This window comes from Hypomesus transpacificus, chromosome 12 (assembly GCF_021917145.1).
Source record: "Hypomesus transpacificus isolate Combined female chromosome 12, fHypTra1, whole genome shotgun sequence".
In the NCBI taxonomy this organism is placed as follows: domain Eukaryota; kingdom Metazoa; phylum Chordata; class Actinopteri; order Osmeriformes; family Osmeridae; genus Hypomesus; species Hypomesus transpacificus.
The window spans coordinates 10,317,395-10,333,486 of NC_061071.1; the positions used below are offsets into that span (position 1 = coordinate 10,317,395).

Below are 16,092 nucleotides of genomic sequence, written 5' to 3' on the forward strand. Positions count from 1 at the left end.
TCCCAGAATGTGTGGAAACATTCATATATGAATTATGGGAACGTTTCACATTTGTTTGTTGATATTATTGCAAATAATTGTTTGATCAATGTGGCCATTGCAGTGTTTCCCACAGAATGTGATTATATTTGTGGCGGTAGGCAGGGGTGGAGCCAGACTTAGTAAACATTTGGGGTTCAGCCCAATCCTATGTCCTCATATCAGTTAGATGTGAGTGTAGACAGGGACTTGCGAGCGCACCTTGCGTGCGAGAAACTTCTCTGCATTAATTTGAGCGCTAAATAGTTTTTAGAATAAATTTGTCAAAATGTTTCTGTCTCCAATGTTTTAGTCTCAAAATTTTAGACCAATTTATTCTGATTGCAACATCCGGGATACCATGGTACTTCTCCTCAGACCGGACCTCTAATAAATTTGTCAGAACATGTTCTCAAATTTTCCATCTTGAAAATTCTGGCTCAAATTTTTCAGAATGCATTTTTTCCCAGTCAAATCTTTTCTAATTTCACCATTCAAATTTGAGCAGCATGCATTTTGTTCTATTTGAATTTCTGAAGCTTGAATATTTTCAAGAAGGGGTTGAGCAAATCAAAGAGTTGCGGGAGCTCTACAATCCAAAGTTTTTTTGCCCATGTTAAACTGTAAAAAAACTAAACAATGGGTTAGGTTTAAAATGCATTTGTGGCGGTCAATGTTTTGTTGTAGAAGGTCGCCACAAATAAATCAATGTATGGGAAACACTGCATTGTCTCTGTGGTATCCTGACTAAACTAGCCAGAGTTTCAGATGGTAATGTAGGTGGTAGGATACTGTAGCTTCCAGTGACTTTCAACACAGAAACTCTACTCATCAGCCTTCACCTTGAACATGGCATGGAGCCATAAACGAATTACAGCACTTTGGGGAATAAATTACCGCACCTCCATCCTGAATTCTAATGTCCATTTTGACCTTTGATATGGAGTGTTCTTTTGGCATTCGTTTTTTTTTCTTCTTTTTTTTTCTTTCTGTAATTTGCCTTCCGCTTCCACTCAGCGTTTCATCACCTCTTACCCTCGTGTGCCCGGCTTGGCCAACCTAATTGGGGAAAAGGCATCTGGAGAACGAGGTGATTGAATATCAGATAAAAGAAGAAGGATGGAACTCATATCACAGAGCCACCGTGTCACACCCAAGGCTGTGGGCGGGAGAAAGACAAGCCAGCCTGAACTCTAATTGTGTGTGTGGGTCTAATTTGGGTGAGTGTGTGTGTGTGTGTGGGGGGGGTCTAATTTAGGTGAGTGTGTGTGTGAGAGAGAGGCAGACGGAGAGAGACAGTGTGTGAGCGTCACAGTCAGTGATAATACAGAGAAGACAGTCGATAAAACCCCAAAGAGTCTCCACATTAAAGCGTTGGAGGGGCTCATGGTTCAACTTACAAGCGACTGGATCAAAGTGTTAACAGCTACAATGTTGATACTAGACTGTCAGTATAGCGATTTAGTTATATTGTAGTTGATCTAAACCTTCACGTTAAGTGTAACCCTTTTAACAGCTGTGTAGCCATACAGCAGCAAACCAGAGGAAAGCCTTCGCTGGGTTAACTACAGGAGGGTTGAAAAAAAAGAGAGAGATCCAAGGATGACTCAAAGTGTGAAGGACTCTGACAAGCCAGATGCAATGATGCCATCAGCAGATTGACAACCAAGTCAACACGGCTGAGAAACACTGATGAATATGAAACTGTCATTGGAGAGGCAGGTTCAGGGTTGAGGACACATCTAGGTGGAAATAAGTACTGGTTCACATAATATAATTCAAAAATCTACAAGGAAGTAGAAAATGACTTCAACCCTGGTGTATAAGTCCATTTTTCCCCTGTGAGGTTCGGGGGACAAACGCAAATCGAAATCCCATGAATCCTAGACATTCATGCACTACAGTACATCTACAGAACAAATACATCAGATTTATTGCAACTGCCAATATTTGTCGCAGTTCCTGTGTGTGAGCCCAAACACAGGATTTGGCTCACTTATCCTTTATTGGGGGGAAAAGAACAAGCAATTTCAGGACGAGGAAATGGACAGGGGGGAGTGGATGATGTGGCTGCCTCTCTGTCTCAGGGAAGGAGCTTATCTGTTCTTAGATAAGAGAAAAACAAGTGGGGTATCTCCCCTGAGGAGATGGACTGTGTGGGGTGGTTGACCCCACGGCAGAGTGTGCAAACCACACCAGATGAACACTACAGCAAGATCTGCCGTGAATACCAACCAGGGCTACAAATCTTGCCTTTCACACTTGTCAACCACAAACGGTTGTTTTATAACACCACTGGGTACTGAAGAAATAATGTGACAGAAAATGTGTTACTTCAATTCCAAGAGCACACGTTGAACAGCTTGTTTATTTTTTACGCAGGTACAGCATTCTAGTTGAATCCCTACTGCAGTTTTCCACATGCGGTCGAAGTGGATGGTTAACCATAGACGATAGAGTCAGGTACGTAGAGAAAACTGTCTGGTCAGAAGAGAAGATCAAAGCATCTTCAACAAAAGATTGTCTGTGAGAAAGAAAAGCGGAAAATGTCTAGAGTGGTTTTCTTTTCCTGTTCTCTGAACAGGATATGTGAGATTTCTTATCCGAACTGGGGAGGAAATAGAGTTCCCTAAAAATATGTTTTTATGAATTCCACTCCATGGGCTACAAGCTCCATGACCTTAGTCAAAATAAATGTGTGAAACGGTGTTCACTCTAACACACAAACCGTTAAAAACTAAAACCTCACATCAAAACCTCTGGTGTTAAATCCTGCCAGTCAACCACCCAGTCAACCACCCAGTCAACCACCCAGTCAACCACCCAGTCAGCCAGTCCACACGCCTCAGTTCTTTGGGGGATATTTACAGAAAGCTGTTTATTTCACACCCCACTAAACATGAACTGCTATACATGTATCCAGCTTGTGAGAAGCATGGTTTGATGTACCTCCTCTGCTTGCTCCGTGCTCATCAACACCCTGTTAAAGGCCCCGCTGTCCCCCCTGGCCTGCGAGGAGACCAGCCCTCTGTCCTCACCAGAGACATGGCCCACATCAGTAAACCAGCAAAACAGGCCAATCACGGCCCCCACGCCACACCAACTCAAATCTCCACCAATCAGGGATGTGTGGAGATCAATTCATCTCCCTGCTTTGATGGCAGCTGCTTAGCTCCAGCATGGGCACTGTGATCTGGGTAATGCCGGAGGAACAGAGCTGGTCTGTGTGTGTAGGAGGGGGCCTGGTCCTCACTCTCTGCCCACCTTATCAGTCACAGTTACATCTGTGTTCAGAAAGCTGCCATAATCTCTGCAGTCGCGTAATCAAACTACAACCAAGCAGAACGTCTGTGCTAATAAATTATTCACAATACCAGGGGAGAGTCTGGCCCATTAGGGACTCCGACATGACTTGGAGCTAGCGGTTGTTTTGACTTTTGTATTTAAGCATACTAGAAGGATTACAAGACTCAATTAACTCATAACAGGATCATCACTAAGTAGGAAGGCATCATTACGATCCTTTTGGGTCTTGGATCACACATTGCATCTTAGGATGCAACCTTGTAAATTACAAAAACTTTGATACTTGTGAAATGAAAACAGATGATAACGCTCTGCCATAAAAGACCTATTAGTCTTTCACGTCTGTAAACCTCAGAAGTTAATGTGCCATGCTTTCATTCAACTTGTCTGAGACAGCTGTATTTATATCACAAATACAATTTGTCACCGTGAGATCTTTCCTCCAAAGCTCGTCTTAACGCTTGACAAAGTGGTGACCTGTGTGTGACTGTTCATACATTTCCAGAAGATTACAGTAACCCCAAATGATTCAACCATGAGAACACAACAGAAGGAGAAACCCTCGATCTGTGTTGGTTTTGTTATCAGATCCTCCATGACGCAGAAGTAAATACCAGCGCACTGGATGCTTGTTTCTGTCTGGATACAAAGCACGCCATATACAAAGCAAGGGTTTGGAAAAACCCCACACACAACATAAACACGAAACACACACTGAGTGGAAGGTCTTTTCTCCTGGTGCACAATGAGGACTGGAACACCACACAGAGAGAAAGCTAAATCTCAAGATGCTTTATGTGAGATATTTCTGTCGTTTCAATTTCACCCGGGCCCGTGTAGGGGTAATGAAACAGTCCCTCTTTCATGGCCACGGAAGGCGACGACACTTTGTGTCTTTTACCGAAGGCCAGCCAATCCCCTGAGGTCCTGTGTATTCCTCGTCGCTCGCTCTCCTTCCCTGCCGTTATCTGAGGTCACCGTCACGAACGAGGAGAGGACTCATACGTTTAGACATCAGCCGCATCCCCAGCCAGGGAATCCAAATGAAACGTGTCAATCCAAGTCAGTCTAAAAGGGAACAGTTATCGTCAGTAGAGACAGAGCCCTCGCTGGCTGTCTCTCTCCTCTCCAGAGGGCGTGTATGACTCCTCCGCATCTGTTTCAAGTTGATTTGTAATTTGCACCAAATTCAGGTAGAGGTGTACTAGGAGTCTTTGGTGCTGCTCAGTCCATGTTAACCGTTTCTTAGCAGCCTATTCAATCCCATCACTAATGACCCGAATCTGAGGAGGCAGAGAGAGGTGTCCTTGATGGGCCGACGAGAGAACATAATCTGAAGCCCAGACGAGTCCACTTAGCAGGAACGAGTTCTCCTCCGCCCTGGGCCGCCTCCACCCCGAGGCCTCTCAGGCCTGTCCACCAGGTAGCGGAGCCACCTGTTATTACAGGCTGCTGGATGCTCATCAGCATTCACCATGAACAGCTGCCGGGGGAAGGATTCTCCAGCGTTATTGGATCTGTAATCCGTTCCTGGGAGGCCTTTCAACCGGGCGATCGAGGGAGGAAGAGGTAATAAGCCATCTACAGGGACTGGTAATGATAAACTTGAGCACTGAGTAAGAGAGAAAAGGAGAGAGAGCGACAGAGTGAGGAGAGGAACTGAGAAAAGGGGAGAGGGGGAGAGAGAGCGAGAGAGAGAGAGAGAGAGAGAGGGGAGAGAGAGAGAGAGAGAGAGAGAGAGAGAGAGAGAGAGAGAGAGAGAGAGAGAGAGAGAGAGAGAGAGAGAGAGAGAGAGAGAGAGAGAGAGAGGGGAAAGAAAGATAAAGAGAGTAAGGCTGAGAGAAAGAGAGGAGTCAGAAAGAGGAGAGAAACAGAGAGAGGGAGGAAGAAGGAGACAGACTTTTGGTGTACCGGATGGGGGCCATGCCTGACCTGCTTCCGAGCAGCTAAAAAGAGTTACTGCTTTTATTTGAAGACCTGCCCAGCTTTCTATCCCAATAAATTGCAGCACTCAATAAAGTGGCGGAGCTGTGAGGAGCCAACCTCACCCTGCCATCTGGACCGCGGGACCTCCGCACTACACTGGTCCTCAGTAGCATTGATTGCACTCTTAATGGTGATGAATTCACAGTAAATAGCAGGCCCATAGCTACACAAATCAGACTTGAACTCCGATACACAGGGTTCTGATTACAGCTCATCAGTCGTTTATATGTTTGTGTGTGTGTGTGTGTGTGCGTTCCCACAAGTCCTTTATTCATAACTCGCTTGAATTTCAAAAAAATGAAAAGAAAAAATGAAAGCTTTTTTCTTTAAGTCCTCTTTGTCTCAACCAAACTAGATAAGCAGTAAATATATTACATTTTGCAAAATGATGGTCCTACAGGATAGAGAGTATTGAGTCGAGATGGAAACGAGAGAAACATTATTCAAGCTTTTGTATTAAAGCTTCGGGAGGAGAGATAAAACCAGAGCCTTTATGGATTTGTAACGAGTCATGTTGTTGCTCCCTTAGGTATCTCTGTCATACTGTAGTTAACAGTCGAATGTAGCGATACCTCAGACTTTCTGGTGTCTACCCTATCTCTGTGGCTACCTGCTCGCTAGGTGTAAAACTGTACCAGTGTTAAGCTCACTATAGGTGCTGTTTGTATGTCGATTTGAGAAGGAAACTACAAAAAAGTAGTTGGGGATGACTTTCAAATCTGTTTTTCCAACATCTGATGACGAAGCAGAAGCCATACGACAGACGTTATGAACACACCTCGATATTGAGTTTCAGAATACACAACACTGCTTGTTGGATATAGAATATACTCATTAAAAAAGACACAATACAAAACTCTAACTAGATCACCCTCACAGCACCACCGTTTTTTTTCTCAAAGGGTCAAGACAAGGTCAGAATACTGTGTGAATGGATTTCTTGTCGAATCATGATTGATGATAATATGCTTTGGTTAATGAAAGATTGCCATTTCAAGACACACACATGGAAAAAAAAATTGAACCAGCTGTAATAAATGTCCTTAATTCAAGTGTCAACCGGTGTCTAGTCTTCACTACAAATGTGAGTTGATGAATAAAGGCATGTGATTATATCTGAGACGTTTGGATGTTGGTAATAATATAAGAATGCAGTTAAAGCCAGCCAGGATCTTAGCTCGGTAGGCTTTCTTCCCCATCAGGTGCGGTTATCAGATCACTCATCATTATCAGTCCATCTCTTCACAATTTTCGGGGTCGCTGGCAGACACTCCTTTACACAATGAGATTAAATCTGTATTATATTAAGATAAAGGAGTTTGCCATCTGAGATTTAATCAAAAGTTGGGCTGCAGGCGACCAACATCGCAGGGTTGGCAGAGTCTGTTGCTATGATGCAGAGACTGAATTCCAGATCAACTGGAATGAGGACAAGAGGAGAAATTGTATTTATGGTACTGAACACACGCCAAGTTCCTCTGAGCTTGCTGTCTCTTACCGCCCTCCTAACATGAGTGAATTTGCGCTTGTGTCAAGGTAATTGATAGCAGATGTAATTTACATCGACGCGAAGAAGCAACAGAATTACTGAATCGCTGTAATTACGATCTTAAATATGCACTCTTTTCTCTGATACGCTTTGCTGTACAGGCACTTTCCCTTTGTGTCAAGATGTTCTGTGCTTATTAAATATGAACATAAATCTAGAAAATGTAATCAACTGGATCATGAAATATGCATGGGCGCGACAAATGAGGGATGACACCATGAACACAACGCATCAGAGAGTGGTATTATCATAAATCCGTATTGTTTTTGCATGTGGTGGGTAGCGTTAGCTAGCGTTGTTAGTCAAAGTAACTAGATGGTGGTTGGAGCAGAGGTCAGGTCTCGATCGTTCATTCAAGACATAACGGGTCACTGCCTCAACTTCTCCAAACCCTCCGTTTCACTAACTCTGTATGACGTAGATTCTGTGACAAAGATCTGCTATCCATTTTGGGTGGGAACAATTATATAACATTTTCTCAAGAGCAATTCCTGAGGGGGACACCAAAATTACTACTGTAACACATAGCCTACATTGAAATATGTTAAATGTATATTATTAATATTATTGACATGTCCTTATGTTTACAGTGATTTATTGGGGGGGACAAATCATATTTTTCCCAGGATGGAGGATCCCAGGATTTTCCCCCTGTCCTCCCCAGGAGTTTCACCTATGTGTAGATTACATTACTACGTTTTCATGCCAACTAAGACTGTGGGTGTAGTGGGTAACAAAGTGTAGGCTATAACAGTTATAAAGAGAAACTTTCAGATGTAAGAATCAGCTACAAAAACTTCCACCAAATACAAAATCCCTCTTACCCAATTCAAATATATTTTGGGGTTTATATGTAGCTTAAACTGTTATTGTTGTTGGTGTGCTTACTTGTATCGGCTGGAAAATTCCGTTGAACGGGTTAGGCATAATTAAAGTTTTTGTGGTGACAAGTTGTGACAAGTAAAGGTAACGATAGCTAATCAGCAAGCCAAGGTCACACATGTCACCAACGTCACAATCCCAAACAGAGCAAGTATTTAGCAGCTGTTACTTAACTACCGGTCCAGAGTCAGGTGTGAAGCCAAACAAAACAAAGCAAAGCCGGCTTCTCCAGGGGACAACAGTACATTATGCCTGCTGGTAGTTCTGTGATATCCAATTCTCCAAACCACCGGATCATGTAGCTAGTAGCCAGCTACACTACTAGCTAGCAACCAGTTAGCTAACACTTCGTCAACTTTGTTTTTATGTATTTGCGCCATTGAGCTAGAATTGTTGTGGGACTGATCGATTGTTAAAGCAATAAACAACGAGAGGGGCATCAAAGCCCTGTAGAGCAAATCGATGCATCTAAATATCCGAACAATTGGAGGGGAACCTCTTTGAGCGCGAGGCGGTTTTCTTACTGATAGCGCAGATATTCGTTCACATGACACACGAGTCATCCGATAGTGTTACTGACACATAATGATCGCGAAGTGGCGCTTCTTGTAATGAGAAATCTGTCATTAATTTCCGAGTTGATAGTCCGTGGTTAACTCATTAGAACGTTCGTTGTCCAGCCCTTCAATCATTCAGCAAAATTTAATTTATTGGCTAAAGGATGTCACACAAGTTGCTGGTTAGACTGCCGTTGGTCTATGAATGCGAAGCCTGACATTATCAACATTCATTTAACGTTCAACACCCATTCAAAAGTATAAACTATTGACTGTAAAAACAAGGTACATACACAGGGACATCATAAACATTCAGTGGTCTGATTAGATTCAGTTATTCGCTCTGGATAAGAGCACCTGCTAAATGACTAAATGTAAATGATATCCTGGCAAAATGTAATGTTCTTCATTTAATGTTAGGACACGGCTTTTTAAAAAATCATGAGAAGCTTCCGAATAATGTACCACAAATTGAATATAGTCAGAAAAGTTCACAACTGATTTCCAACGGCCCTCAGGTACAGTGACTAAACAAGGTTTTCAGCTTTTAATGTAAAAAGCCTCTCATTCAACTCCCAGGGCAACAGAACAGAATGTTTTCTGGAGCAATTCCGAGAGCTAAAAATATTAACTTGGTCACCTTGCCTCCTACCCCCTGCCTGTCCTGCTAACCCAGGCTCCCTTTTAGTGCTTCTGGGCTGAAAGCCTGGGAGTCTTATAGTGTACCAATGACCCACTCTGGAACAATGACATCACGCTGTGCTCACAAGACAAGCTGTGGAACTTATTAATTGAAAACGCAACAGAGAACAGACGGTTCAGCACAAAGAGAGACATTTGAGAATTGCATCTGCAGTATCTCCTTCTCATCTAATTTATTTGGGTCGTAGGACACACCTGTTTGGCGGTGAGGACGAGATAAAGCCCTTCTTTTTTTTTTAAGAATGGTTTTCAATCGGCTTAATTCATAGGGTTTTGAAAGAGTGCTTCTGATTCACTGTGTCAAAAGCCCTGAGTATAGGCGGGTAATGAACAACTGGATCCGATTGCTCTACATTAAATCAGCCAGCCTTCAAAATCAATTTCCGAGAGATAATGTTGAGAGGCAAATGTCACGTCTGCATTCACACCTCATAAGGACTGTGAGGCTCAAAACAAGCTTCATCCAAACAGTCTAATGGACACGAACAGACTCCACAAAGGGATATTATGTTTTGGCATCACTACGTGTTCATTTAGCAGAGGTTTTTACTCAGTCTGACATACAGCAACAGGGGGAGATCTGAACCTGTGACCTTTTGATCTGCAAACGCTCAAGCCACTGAGCTATATAGCCACCTATCCTCAGCACTACAGGAGTACAGTAATCACCAGCTGGGTCCAAATCTGAACTGGGTTGCCCTTTGCCATGCCTGGATATTGTGCTCTTCAGAACCCGAGTGGAGGAACTGTGCTTCAGAAGAGAGCGTTTTTGAAAACGCCACAATCCTGACTCCCCAACCTCTTCATCCTGTGTCCCCTATCGTACATCTTTATGATTTTCCAACCACTTCCCAACCATGGATGGAGAGGATTACGAAGTTGTAACAGTTACAATAGTGTGTCTCTCCCAGATGGGTGATATCTGGCTCAACGGCTCAGACAAACTCAAACTTGTCACCGGATTGTGTGTGTGTGTCTCCAAAGGAGTCCCACATTGTGTTGATACGGGGCCACAAGAGGAGGCTGCTTTATGCTTGTTGTTTGCCGACTGGTGAACCAATCCAATCATCTATTTGACCAGGGGAGCTGGGAAGCATCCATTGCCACAGTGGCCTGCTTGGCAGTGCGCAGGAGCCGACGGCACAACCCAATTATACCCACAGACTCAGGAGACTGAGTTCATCCAGAGCCGACGCCGGTGGTTTTTTGAGAGCTCAGTGCCTGGGACTTGGCTCCTCTCAAGCTGTATATCCACTCACCGTAGGCTCCCTGGATCGTAGGCTCCCTGGACCGTAGGCTCCCTGGACCGTAGGCTCCCTGGACCAGAGGCAGCAGCTGGAGGTAAAGGCAGAGATAACACACAGCTTGTGTGCGCTGAGGAAGGGGGATGGGGTGAAGCCGTTCACTGAGCTGTGGTGGTGTTTACACTCACCTTGTCCCTCGAGGGGAATGTGCCATCCCCAGCTTTCAGGGACAGAGTCTGCAACTCTGCACTTCTGGCGGCCACACATAATCAGCCAATCATAATCAGCCGTGTGATCCAATAGGGACACGTTAACGGGCTGCGTCTAGTTGGGAGTCTTCATCTCACACGGTCATCACTCCTTATCAGCCTTGCGTTATGTGGCCGGTTGACTGTTTTGCATGAGACCTATCATTTCACGCATATTCTACCTGATCCTGTGCAAATGAATATGATTGGACCATCTGTCGGCCAAACACTCAGCGTAATAGCTTATCTCGATCTATCTGGCATTCAATCGTTCACTGTTGTTTGCTATTATTGTCAACAAATACCGGGGAACAAATGTCAACACATGTTGCTTGTTTTGTTTCCAGCTCAGCTTCTCTGCTACGATGAGTAATGTTTCCAAACAATGTTGACACTGAAAAATTATTAACATGTATATTGTGTAAACTCACTGTTATTGTATTGGTACGTGGAGAAGTCCAAAACGTGAGGGATATCTGTGTGTTCACAGAGGTTCTGGTCTGACTGCTCTGGGTGGCTCATGTCAGACATAAGCCTTGGAAAAGAGAGCATCAGACTTGGACCAAATCTGACTCATGACTAACAGGATTATCGGGTTATTCAATTCAACTTTGGCTGGCGATGACAAGAGATGATGGCAGACATGCTATTCACGAGCGAGATGGATGAAGCCCAACGTATCTGCTCCCAGCCCTGTCTCTGAAGGGGCATCCAGGACTGAGGTCTCGTAGCAGGGATTTGAATGCTGTGGTACGGTCTCTGGTGAAAGACAGATCTACCTTTGGCACCTACCTCTGGAACTGAACTGTGCACTTTCTGTCCATGATTGTCTGCTGCTCTTACTATGCACCAATGGAATGTCGATTTGGATTCGAGAATCTGTTTAATGACTCAATGTGTAGGTGAAGAAGTTAAAGATTATACATGTTATTCTACAGCTGTATCTGTGTGAACAGAGGGATGTGAATTGGTTTTAAACGTTTGCTCAACACCTCCTTTATAATTGTGTACTTGTGTATAAGTGTACTTGTATGCTGTTCAAAAATACAGACACTTCACTAAAGAGTACACAGTGAAATGACGTCCTTCAATAAGAACAAATCCAGGCTTTTCATTCTCAAAGGTAAAAGACAGAAACAAACACTTTAGTCCGACCCTACCTCCCAAGGCTAAAAAACAAACCGCACAAAAAACAAACATCTAGCATTTTCCTCTAAAGATGCAGCCGCTGAAATGAATTCAGTTTGGCCAACAACAAAACGAAAAAATAAATAATGTTTTTGACATTTTGACAAGCTCATGTGTGTCAAGACTTGTTAAAAATTGACATATTTCCTGAGGGGGCAAACAGACATATACTACAGTCTTTACTACACACAAGCCGGTACTTAAGGTGACGGATTTTCAAATAGTATTACAAGAATAATGATAGACGCTAGGGAACATGTGAACACAGAACAGCCCTAATAAGACGGTTTGAAAACACCACTGCGCTGCAACCGGGCCATTTATCAATGTCACATTCAGTTTATCGGATTATGGAAACACACATCCATACGGATCAAAACTAATAATGTCCACACACATCTATACAAATAATGTAATTAGGAACTCAGCCCCCAGCTACATCACCTGTGCTCCTGGTTTTAGTTCTGAAGAAGAAAACAAATACAAATTCAATATTCCGTTCCATTTAAACACAATCTCAGGGCAGTACAGTGTTGTTCTGTGAGATCGATTTCTACTGTCAAACACAGCCAATGACTGAGGCATCCAGGTTCTCTGTGTGAAAAGGCCAGTGTATGAAAGTAACCTAGAGTGGAGGATTAGCCCCAGATAGACAGGGGGACAATAGTAGCGTTCCATATTTCATGGTTGTTTCATGATTGTCAAAAGACCTGATATCACTGTGTTTAAAACCGTAATTCATTAAGTGAAGGTGCTTTGGAACCAGAAAGGGAAGAGAAGGAGGTAATTACTTGTGTCCAGTACACACTAATGTACACGACCTTCTATGATTAAATGCTCTGAATTGTATGTTGCCTGAAAAGATGACGCTGTAACCCCCTTCACAACACGGTCTATCTTAGATGTCTCTCAGAAACAGACCTTTTGATGGGTTGTATTGTTTAATTGAGATTAAACTACCATATGTTTTGACAGGCCACCAGATGAATAGAGGCCTCCCGGACATTTAGAAATTAAATGGATTTTTTTTTTTTCGAATCATAAAATATCAGTTACTGGTAGAGTGCCAACTCCAGCCTTCAGCTAAGTAATTTGGCAGGACTGATGGTATTAACAACCTTGCTCTTTAAAGATGAACGACACTGTTTAGATACCATATAACTCGAATAACTGTAGCATCTAGAAAGTATTGATGTAGAAACTTCAAACAGCAGTGAAAGTCCAACAAGAGGATCAGCCACACAGAGCAACAGCCTTTGAGATCCGTCACGTTCACATTACAAAGACCCTGTCACAATAAGTCTCTGGAAAAGGATTTCCTGACGTTTGCACATAGTGTTCACAGCATGACAAGAAGATGTGAGGGAATGGTCGTTGTGACTTCTTGTCGACAATCCACAGTTCTGAGGAGGTATGGGATCTTAGCACTGGACAGGTTTATCCCCTTATCTTTTCCTTTATTTATTCTCTGTTTTTTCTGTGTTTGCCTACAGTTTTCCTTCAGTGTGGTCGTATTCTAAAACGATGTTCCTTGAACATAAAGACATTTTGTGACCGTAATCAGAAGTAGGCTAGTTAAATACCATATTAGCATTTAAGGAACTTTGCATAGATTAAACAGGATGCAGCGGCATTATCTGGACTGGAATTAGCAAGGTCATAAACAAGCGGCTTGCATTTACTGTTCTCTCTCTGATATCAATAACAGCATCTTTGTTTTTCATCTTTCTCACTTGATATCGTGACCTCACATCCCTCACTCGCCCACAAAGTTTTAACACACCATGTTTCAAGAGGCCAGCGTCTCAACCTTGGCAAACTACTGCATCTGAACATAACAGACTTTGTGATGGTTGGTGCTATAACAAAAATGTTATCTGACGAGACAGCAGTCAAAATCACTGAAGCTGACATGGTGCACTGAAATAGCACGTGAATAGCATTCCGCGGAGGGAGTTTGAGGACGCTAACATTGAAGGCAAAGAATACGAAGATTTTAAAAAACGCGGTGGTACAGATTCAATTGTGTTCATACAAAGGGAGAGTCTGCAACATTGACTAAAGCCTCGTTCACAAAAGAACAGTTCAAAACATATCACGTAATATGTTTTGTTCTGAGCAACGGCATGACTGAAAACACGTTCACAAGAGAGAAAAGGTTACACCAAACACAAATCAGCGGTACCCTTGTAAAGAGAGAGTGGGAGATGCTGCAATAAGAAGAAAACTATTTGAACCTACCGGTTTTGTCCTCTACATCTCACAGATCCAACCGGAGATGATACGGGTCCGTCCTGCACCGTCCTCCGCATCTCACAGCGAGAACGTGCACCAGACGGTGAGAAGTGTGAGTGATTGCGGGTCACGGATGACAAGGGAGCCGTCCAATCACCACCGTTTGCGAAAGGAGAATCGTAGCCAATCAGTCTTGAAGTTGCGGATGCTGAATTGTTTTGGAAGGATGTGGAACAAGAAGCTCTTGACATGCAACGCCGATGGGACTTGAGGAAATTATCTTTCCAAAATAGTACAAGAAAAGGGGAAATGTGACAGTCATTTTCAGTTTAATGCTTTGGGGACTGTAAATGTATTGGAGTTTTTTTTAATACATAACAGTATGTTAAAGGACTGTTCACCCCTATTCCTGTTATTTCATGTTTTTGTTTTTGATTTCATTCTGCACGTAGCTCCTCTGCACCGGTTGGCTCAGCAGTTAACCTTAACGCTTGACCTCTCTAGAGACAGCAGGGGTCTTGTGGAGAAGAATGAAGGCTCATATTGATTTATTTGTGATAATTGGCCTCTAGGCAGTATTTTCAACTTTGTGTCTTCCATTCTCAATAATGTTATTCAGAAAAGTTGTCAATGGACAAAAAGTGACACGCTGGAGTATTCAGGCAGATCACTTGCACAGCTCTTGTTCAGCTGAATAACCTTGAAATAAATTCAGAATGTATGGGCATTGTCCTGGGATAATTAACCAGGAAGTCACACCTTCCTTTGTAGGTAACCTCAATGGAAAACGGTATGTTGATCACAACTCGGCTTGGCCCCTTCAGTGGAAATCGATAGCTCTAACCTAAGAGTTTCAGGCCATCAGGCAGTCTTGTCTAGGTAGGTCATGTATCACACTACACAACAAGGCAATAAGCTACAAAGAGATGCCATTACTTACTAGTCACCTGACTCTTTCTTCTCACAGAGATTAAAAAGTAACGCTGCCGAGACAGATAGATATTTTATTATTAGCTACTACAAATCAATTCATACAACAAAACATTTTTAATCACAAATTAAACCTGACAGCCGTCAACAAAAAAGTAGGCAGTTTTCAAACTTTATTAGCAGGAATATAGTCAATGTACTGTATTGCAAAATGTGGACTGTTTTTATATTTCTAAAGTGTGATTAATGAGATGATATATGAGTAACATACAGAAATCTAAACCTATTCAAAGCATCATTTATCATTCTAAATTGCACACCAGGTGCATCCAAAAACAAGATTAGATAAAAGTATTAAAGAGTAACAATATAATTCTTGAACACAGTACAAAAAAAAAAGCTGAAAGAAGAAAATACATTTTGCTCAATTCATTTCATCTCTCCATGGACAGAAATAGGATTTTGCATGAGAACAAAAGCTGGTTTATTGATAGGTTGGATTCTGATTAAATGTCTTCGTCGTCGTAATATCTGTTCCTCTTGATCTGTTCCTCCACGGTCAGGTGATCATCTACCCAGGAAGTGCCTGTGGCCCCGTGTGCACAGACGTCAGAGGCTAAGCAGGCAGTCCGGCCGTCCCCCTCCTCATCAGCACCAATGCTTGACTCCATGCCAAAATCCAAAAGGTCGTCCAGCATCGACACAAGAGGCTTCTCATTGGCAGACCGACCAAGGATATCAGCCTGGAAATCCGCTAGCAGGCAGGAGCTGTTATAAAACCCAGCAAATATGTCATCCAGTAAACTCGGGCTAGCAATCGCTGGTTCCGATTGGAAAGCGAACGCGCTCTGATCTACCCCTCCGAAGAAATCAGTAACTGTAAGGTCGTCTATGGCCTCTGTACATTTGGCGTCCGCCAGCACAAAAGCATCTTCCTCCTGTGCCAGTCGTAGAACATTGGTTGGCGTCCAGCTGGTTCCTGCCTCCCCGTCGCCCATGCCTTCCCTGGCAGGGGGTTTTCTGAAGGGCAGTGCCAGATCTTTCTCCTCAGGTTTTTCATCAGAGAATACTTTCAAAAGGGTTTCATGATCAGATAGCAGATGGCTGTTGCTGTTGTTGTTGTTGTTGTTATTACGTGTGTTTGCATTCACTGCCTGCTCGACTGCGGTTTCCTCATCTATTACCGTGACCTTCACACGCTCTCCGCCTTCTCCATTATTTCCCTCTCTCTTCTCCTCCTTCTCTTC

General features: G+C 43.1%; 1 long non-coding RNA gene across 1 annotated transcript in view; it reads right to left on the minus strand.

Annotated features, from left to right (window-relative positions):
• The window catches only part of LOC124474842, a 28,260-nt gene extending 14,218 nt beyond the window's left edge, over positions 1-14,042 (minus strand). The window contains exon 1 of the long non-coding RNA XR_006956864.1: positions 13,922-14,042. This is a non-coding gene — a long non-coding RNA (uncharacterized LOC124474842). The remainder of the gene's footprint in view (positions 1-13,921) is intronic.
• Between the last annotated feature and the right edge of the window lie 2,050 nt (positions 14,043-16,092).